We start from the raw sequence: 8,947 nt of genomic DNA on the forward strand, positions 1-8,947 counted from the left end.
GCCTACATTGCTGTATGCCTCTTTTTAATTACTGAATAACATTCCACTGTAGGGATACACAATTTTTTGGTCAAGTCAATTGTTGATGGACATTTGGGTTGTTTCCAGTTTTATGCTATTATAAATAAGGCTGTTATAAGCATTCTTTTGTAAGAACATATTCTTTTCTTTTTCTTGAGTAAATATCTTTTAATGAATTGTTAAAATTTTAAGAAACAGAACAAATGTTAATTTTTTTTTGTAATGACTTCACATTTAGATGCTCCTCTCATGAGGATTATATCTCATCAATGGTTAATCTTTCAAATGCTGAGATGGAAAATTATACATAAACCCCCAAACTTGATAATTTATATTATTAAACATGTTGCATGCATATAGAGACTGCTATGAAGTATATATTACAGCCAGTTCTAAATGACACTCTGAAATCAGTTCTTTCTAGTTTCAGATACTTACTAAATGATTCTTTGTTTCAAAGATTCCCATCCTTCTCAGGAGCAACTTCAGTGATTAAAGAGATTAAAAGTTTGAAGCCTGCATCCTTTATTTCCAAAAGCCCAGATCATGGGTTCAGGAACTACACAATATTGAGGATCCTTTATTTCAATTGGGAGCCAGTCAAAGGTCTTCTCATGATTTTGAGAGATTGAATCAGTTATAGTCCTCTGGTGGCAAACAAGAGGTAGCAGCTCTAGCTAACTTTTCCAAAAAGGGATTTTCAATAAGCTCCTTTGGACCATACTAATACAAGGTCCAGCTTCCAGGATAGGGTAGGGTGACAGACTGGGTTTGCAGGAGGTGAGACCCAGAGAATGAGATGACCTTGTTAGTGGGACCATCCCATAGCTTCTTAGGGGAAATAAGACTGAAAGGATGGAAATGGAGCCGTCTCCTTCCTTCTTGTATTATTCAAGTTTCAAAGTCTAAGAATGAAGCAACTAATTGGCCAGCCCAGGACAAGAGCCTTGCACCTGAATGTACCAGGAGAGCAAAAAGAAGAATCTAGCAGAAGGAGCTTCAAGGTCACTACCAACTCTTGTATGTGTGCAAGCTCTTGGAGTCTCCATACCACCAAGACCACACAGAGTGAAGGAGAGTCAATTACCCCCAGGAAACTGGGGAAGTCAGAAAGCCAAATAAACACTGGTCTGCATAAATACTGACAGTCTCTTCTGCTGATGGGTGATGTTAGAAAGGTTTCCTTCTGCACACTTCAAATGCAATTAGATCTAAAACCCACTTTAGTTTTGCAGATGAATCAAGGAAAAACATGTGTTCTTTGTGCTTTCTCTTCAGTTCTTCAGCCAAAAAACAAAACCACAGTGAATGGGGGAAATAATAGAGCTCAGACACACATGAGGAAACCTGGCCAATCATTTTTGTGGAAGACTGACCCTGTGGAGTAGTCAGCATTGACAGCCAGCACCAGCCTTTGGGCTCCCACACAGAATCTTGACCCCACGGGCCAGTTGCCTGATTTGCTGCTAAAAGCCCTCTGCTGAGAAGGATTATCTTTGACCTTCAAGCAAACCACAAGCATCTTCTATTCTGTAGGATGTGGATCTGAACTTAGACTTGTGGAATTTCATAACACCATCAACATTGTAACACAAGAACAAAGGTTCTCATCTATCAGGGAGTTCAGGTTTGAGACACTTGAGAACTCAGAATGGAGGAGATGATCTTTGAATATTTGATTCTATAATGTTTGATGACAAAAAGATAAGGTAAGAGCCTTTTTCTGTCCTACAAGATGGTTTTGGTGCCCCTAGTTATAGAGACTCATAACTGTACTTTGTTCAGACCGAAAGTATAAAGAAAGAAAATAGTAATAGACACAGTGTCCTTGTGCACATGCTTGTAAAGTTCTTTTCAGAAAACATTTATTTTTTAAGCTTCTTAAAAATAAAGCTGTAAATATACTACAGGAGTATAGCAATTCTGGTATGATGGTCAACAACAGAAAATCAAACTGATATGATACTAAGAACTTATCAACAGACCTTATTTGAAATTTTATTTTTAAAATTTTGCCATTAATGTCCTTCTTTGTGTTCAGGATCCCACATTATAATTAGCTTTGTCCTCTTTGTCTCTTCCCATCTATGAGTTTTTCTTTCTACTTCATGGCCTGGGAATTTTTTTGTTGTTGTTGTTTGGGTTTTTTCTTTTCTTTTCTTTTTCTTTCTTCTTTTTTTTTTTTTTTTTTTTGGTACTGGGATTGAACTCAGGGGCACTCGACCTCTGAGCCACATCCCCAGCCCTATTTTATATTTTATTTAGAGACAGGGTCTCACTGAGTTGCTTAGCGCCTCACTTTTACTGAGGCTGGCTTTGAACTTGTGACACTCCTGCCTCAGACTCCCAAGCCACGGGGATTACAGGTGTGAGCCATTGTGCTCAGTTTGGAAAATTTGAAGTGTATAGATCCATTATTTTGTTGAACACTCTTCAGTTTGAGTTCATCCGATGTTCCCCTCAGAATTACAGTGAGGCTTTGCATTTATTATGGACTCAATGTGCGTGTGTTCCCTGCCAAATTCCCATGTTGAAATCCTAACCCACCCTCAATGTGATTTTATTAGGGGGAGCCTTCATGGATGGAATTAGTGTTCCTACAAGAAGAGGCACTAGAGCTTGCTTCCTTCCTCTCTCTGCTCTAGGCCATGTGAGGACATGACAGGGAGAAGAACTTCTGCAAACCAGGAAGCAGGACCTCACCAGCCACCAGATAACCAGCACCGTAATCTCGACTTCCTGGACTTCAGAATTGTGAGAAATAAGTGCCACTTGTCAATGGTAATTTATGATGGCAGCCTGATTCTAAGATAGCATTTCTGACAGATAGACAACAAGAGTGCATAATGGGGGGCACCAGAGAATCGATGTTCTGTTCTATGTCTTGGTAAGGTCCCTTAGATCTCTTGATGGAGGTGGGTGGTATCTACGAGTTTCCTTCACTGAAGTCCCTATTTCCCCTTTGATAAAATATTGTCAGAAGATAAGATGCTTTGCGACTAGGCAGCTGGCTCTGCTTCTCATCATACTCTCACCCATCAGCATTAGAGCCCATTAAAGATTCTTGGCTTCAACGACAGTCACTGTAGTGTTTGCTTAAAGGTGGTTTGCAGTGTTCATCATTTCTTGTACATTTTCTATGTTCATTGTTGGATTTCGACTGCAAGGATGAATTTTATGAGTGTTTGCTAAATGTCTGTGCTATGAGGGAATGGGGTCAGGGGACCTGCCTCAGTTCTCTTCTTCTAAGGGGGTTAGTGCTGACTGCAAAAGCCCTGGCTGCAGCTGCTGAGGTGGGGACAGAGTCCACTCTCCTCAGCTCTCACCGCCCTCGTGTTTTTGCTCCTGCTGTTTCCTACATGGCAAGACCTCCCCCTTCACCAGCGACTTGTTCTTCAGGCCTTAGCCCCTATCAGTCCTTAGCAGGGAGCTTTCCTGTCTTCCTTTCTCCACGACTGTAACTGTTCTCTGTGCTCTTCCTGCCATAGACCAGAAAATACTATTATAAAACAGCCTTATTTTCTTTTATGACTCCACCACACTGTGAATAAAGACCACATTATTTTTCTCTAGATTTTTGAGCTATCAGGCAGCATCTAACATATAGGGCCTTCCTGCAAAGGGGCCGATGGAGGATAAATGAATGTAAAAGAGTGTTTGTCACCAATTCCTTCCTTACATTACATATTTAAATATTTATTAGGGCATAATTCAAAATGTGCTCTTTGGGGGGGTGTAGAGTTCTATGAGTTTTAACATGTATACTCTTATTACCTCATTACCACATCAATATATCAACAGTTTGCATCACCCCTAAATGGTCCCTTGTGCCCTCTGTGGCCATCCACCCCCAACCCTGGCAATCACTGATATTTTCTCTGTTACCTTCATTTTGCCATTTCCAGCATGTCATATAAGTGGAATTGTAAAACACATAGATAGCACTTAGCACTTGACTTCTTTCACTTACCGTAATGCTTGTGAAATTAATCCATGCTGCCGTTGTTATTAGTACTTTGGTCCTTTAGATTGTTGAGTTTTCTCCCATTTTATGGATTTAACACTTATCCATGTACCAGTCACTGGGCATTGAATTGCTTCCAGTTCTGAGGATTATGAAATGAAGTGTGTGTGTGTGTGTGTGTGTGTGTACTTGTGCGTTCCTTTCTCTTGAGTCTGTGCCTAGGAGTGGAATGCCTGCAGTGCATAAGAAGTTTCCAAACCACTTTCCTGGATGGCTAGACCTATTTTCATTCTGACCAGCAATACAGCTTCGGGAGAACACTAAGACAACTATGGCAATACTGTCCCCACCCTGATTGTTATAGATGAAGGAAATTAGGCCTCTTTTCATTTGGCTATTTGCCATGTGTATGTCCTCTCTACTGATAAATCATTACAATATTTTGCCCTTTTCTTATTGGGTTGTTTTCCTGTCAAGTTTTGCATGCCCTTTACATATTCTAGACAGAACAAATTTTAAATGGGAATCAAGTCCAATTTATTTTTTTTTCTTTTAGGGTTGGTGCTAATGTTTATTTTTGCAGTTGATTTGTTGTTCTTTTAACCTCCTTATCCGAATTGTTTTCTTTGCCACAAAAGTTTTTTTTGAAGAAAACACAAGTCTTGGTTTCTAGAGCCATGATCAGGACAAGTCACTTCCTCGTCATTGCTTGATTTAGTTTTCATATCTGTGAAATGGGAACAACACTTCCTTCCTTGGAAAACATATGTTGCCTTCTGGTAAAGTCAAAATATTTGCCTGATGAATGAAAAAAAAAATGATTGAGCTTTGAGAATTCTACATTAGCAGGTAGATGAGGCAAGAAGAAATGAGAATTTGCAGCCAAAGAACTGATGAAAAGAACTTATGTCATGGGATCCTCACCTTCAGGAAGGCAAAGAGAAGTAGCAACTGGAGAGAATTCAGAGAGAGACTGCTTTCCTATTGACTCAGCCAGACCCCGGAGCAGGGAGAGAATCTTCTGGGGAGCAGATATAAAAATTGTTAATAATTAATGATATTAATTATTAATATTCAAATTTAAGGTATGTCTAAATACTGAAAAAGAAAAAAAAATCCAGTTGTTTCTATTCACGATGTCACTCTTACTTCATGGAAGATGTTATTCCATGAAACTACAACCTGGCCTCTCTTCCCTTTAGGTTAGTTTAAAAAAAAATAAAATAAAATAAAAGCAAGAAAGGAGAGCCCATCTGCCAAATCCAAGGAGTACCACCCAAGAAGTCCTTGGCATGTGCCAGAAACTTTACATGTTCCCCACATCTGGTGTTTACACGGTTCTGCAGAGAACTCAGCATGCAAGGAGGCTCTGTTCCAATAACTGCAGAACATAACAGATGACAGGTGACCCTATAGTGCAATATAACTGGAAATTGAAGTGACTGTCTCAGAAAGCCAAAGTTTATTCCTCTCCATTGCACTTCAGTGTGCCAACCTTCTCTTTCTAAAGAAAAATGGACACAGAAAGAAACACAGGCCTCTTGACGCACTGACTAACTCTCTCTTTGGAATGGCTCCTTGACATCCTGTCCTATTGTTAGGTAGGTTAGTTAGGTAGAGGGAAAGGATAATGAAGGACAGACATTAGGCCTATGCACCAAGAAGCATGCAGGAACCCCAAACCAGAAACTGTAGGGAAGCTTACCTGAACAGGCAAGCTTTGGGAAATGAGATCTGGAATGCCTGAACTTCCCCAGACTGCAGAGAACTATAATCCTTTGAGGGAGTTATTATTTTGTTGAGAGCCACAGCCAAGGGGCCCCAGCAAACTTCCAGCTGATTGGCTCACTGAGGCCCCAGCAACCAGCTGATTGGCTCCTCTGCAGTGATGCTCATTGGGCTGTTTCCCCGCCCTTTCAGAACATGGAGCTGCTATTGGGGGACTCTTTTGGCTCCGCCCACACGACCCAGTCAATCAGCCTCAAGAGCGGGAAGAGATTGGGGGAGGTGCTCGCAGGGAGTGCCTGAGGTGGCAGTTGGGCTCTGAGGGAATTCCTGAAGAGCTTGTGTGGGGTGGTGTGTGTGTTCTAAAAATAAAGTTCGTTTCTGCTTGATAAGTGGCTTGTGAATTGTGCCCAGCCAGACTGCGGCATTACTTCAAATCCTGGGACCCTACCTCAAATAGGTAAGTATCAGAAAAGTGGGGACTGGGACTGGGGATGTGGCTCAAGCCGTAGCTTGCTCGCCTGGCGTGCGTGCGGCCCGGGGTTCGATCCTCAGCACCACATACAAAGATATTGTGTCCGCCGAAAACTAAAAAATAAATATTAAAAATTCTCTCTCTCTCTCTCTCTCTCTCTCTCTCTCTCTCTCTTTCTTTAAAAAAAAAAGAAAAGAAAAGAAAACTGGGGTCTGGTACATCAAGACCCCCAGCTACAGCTAATGAAAACTCCTCCAGGGGCACTGTAGTTTTCAGATAAGTACCATCATTATCTCTTATAACCAACTATGCATAATGTTATAACCACTCTGTCAACCAGAATTTCCGGGCCCTCATACAAGAAGTTGCTGGGGGATATCCAAAAGGTAATAAACCAATTTAGGGTGACAGAGAAATCAAAGCAAGAACAAAAGACTCAGTTTGCTTAAAAACTCTGGCCCTGTGAGCACCACGCCAGCCTCTCTCAGAGGTGGTCTGTGCAGTTCCTATGTTGTACATAACCCTTTCCTTTCATTCTCTCTAAACATTTGCTTTCTACTTTGTGCTTTTTCTTGAATTCTTTCTAGTGAAGTCATAAAGAGTGGCATCTGAGGACTGTGGTGGCTGCTCCAGCTCCACCCAGCAGGCTCCAAGCTCTGTAACACGATTCCATCCCATGTTATAATGTTGCTACATTCTCAAACCAAAATGTCCTGGGGCTGAGGATGTGGCTCAGTGGCACAGTACTTGCTTAGTATGGTATGAGGCCCTGGGTTCAATCTCTAGTACTGAAAAAAAAAATCTTTTTTTTCACTTCTTGAGTGTGTCCTTGCAGATTCCCTTGACTCCAGCTGTCTTTCATGTCAGGAGTTTTCAGATATTAACATGGCTCTCTCACTGTGGCCCACTGTAAAAAGCTGCCAATGGAGTCATTTTTTTTTTTTAACCACCCACCTTGCAAACAAATTGTGTATCGCTGTTCAAGTAGGATGGGATAGGATCTTATCAGACAGGACTTCACCAGCTGGAACCAGAAAAAAAATATGTCCATCTGGCCTGGGCAATGTGCCCTCCTGGAAAATTACTAAATAGCGCCAAACTCTATAAAAATACATTCCTTAAAATGCCAGCAGAAGGCACAGACTTATGGAGAAATGAAGAAATTATGCAGTCTTTGCAAAACCCCATTTATCACCAGTCTTGGGAATGGGAATAAATGCCCACCCAGTTTCTGTGCCAAGAACATTAATAATTAGTTCATGGGTGCTGTCACCCAGGAATGTCCTGGCTGTGATTCAGATTTTAGGCATGAGTGATTGTGATATAAATGCTTGGAGCCCATAGAGTAATGAGACATTTTGTCCTGCCGAGGCTGGGAATCAGAAGCAACCCTCCTGCTACAGGGAGGTGGTGAGAAGTAATGGCTTTGGAGATGCCTCTATGGGTTGGGGAAAACTTTGCTGTGTTCCTCAGCTCTTCGTCGCCGTGACCAAAATACCCAACAAGAACAACTAAACGTAGTTTATTTTGGGCTCGTGGTTTTATAGGTCTCAGTCCATGGTCAACCAGCTTCCTCACTCTGGGCCTGACATGAGGCAGAACATCATGGTGAAGGAAAGTTGTGCTTCTGGTGGCTAGGAAGCAGAGAGGTGGAGAGATGGCCAGGAGCCAGGGACAAAGCACAATCCCCAAGGGCACATGGCAGTGGCCTACTTCCTCCAGTCCTGCCCTCCCCGCCCCCCCATCCACAGTTACCACCCAGGACTGCAGTCCTTTCAAATGAGTAAACCATCGAGAGTAGATAGAGTAATCCACTGATTAAGTTACAGCTTTCACCATCGAATCATTTCTTCTGAACATTGCTCCACTGCCTAATAAGAGCTTCTGGTGGGGAACACCTCAGATCCAAACCATAACACAAGCCAAATTGATTCTAGCTGCTTTCCTTCTCTTTGACCACACCTCTTGCAGAACTGTTTTGTTGTTTTTCTGATTATAAAGAGAAAAGTCATCAGACCAAGGTCCATTGTATACCCTCTTTACCCCTCCTCCATGGCCACGGCCTGCTCACAGGCTCGAATGCCTCCTGACCCTCCTCCCCACTTCCTCCTTCCCCTGGTCCATCTCACCCTGTGTTATGGGCGAAGTGGCGTCCCCCAACAGTTCATATGTGCTGAAGTGCTAACTCTCAGATCTTCAGAATGTGACTGTGTGGAGATAGATAGGGTTTTAAGGATGTAACTAAGTTAAAATGAAATCATGAGGGTGGACCCTAATCTGATACCACTAATGTCCTTATAAGAACAGAAAATTAGGACACAAAGGCACAGAGGAAAGGCCATGTAAGGACACAGGAAGAAAATGGCCATCTGCAGGCCACGAAGAGAGGCCTCAGAGGAAACTAACCTGGATGACACACCTTGGTCTCAGAATTCTAGTCTCCAGAACTGTGAGAAACAAATTTCTGTTGTTCAGTCTCCTAGTCTGGCATTTTGTTATGGAGTCCGAACAAACTAATACATACTGTATTCCACAAATCACTCCCATTCTTGGGTACTGTCTTTCAGCCTCAGAACCAAGTGCAGAGTCTGAACCTGGAAATTAAATTCTTTTCCTTTCTTTTTACATTGGTACTGGGGATTGAACCCAGGGGCATTTTACCACCGAGCTATATCCCCAATCCCTTTTTTTAATTTTTTGAGACCCTGTCTGGCTAAATGGCCAAGGCTGGCCTCGAATTTGCAATCCTCCTGCCTCAGCTT

Source organism: Marmota monax, unplaced genomic scaffold, assembly GCF_021218885.2.
Source record: "Marmota monax isolate L192 unplaced genomic scaffold, Marmota_monax_Labrador192_F-V1.1 WCK01_AAM20220418_F8-fsc00005, whole genome shotgun sequence".
Lineage (NCBI taxonomy): Eukaryota > Metazoa > Chordata > Mammalia > Rodentia > Sciuridae > Marmota > Marmota monax.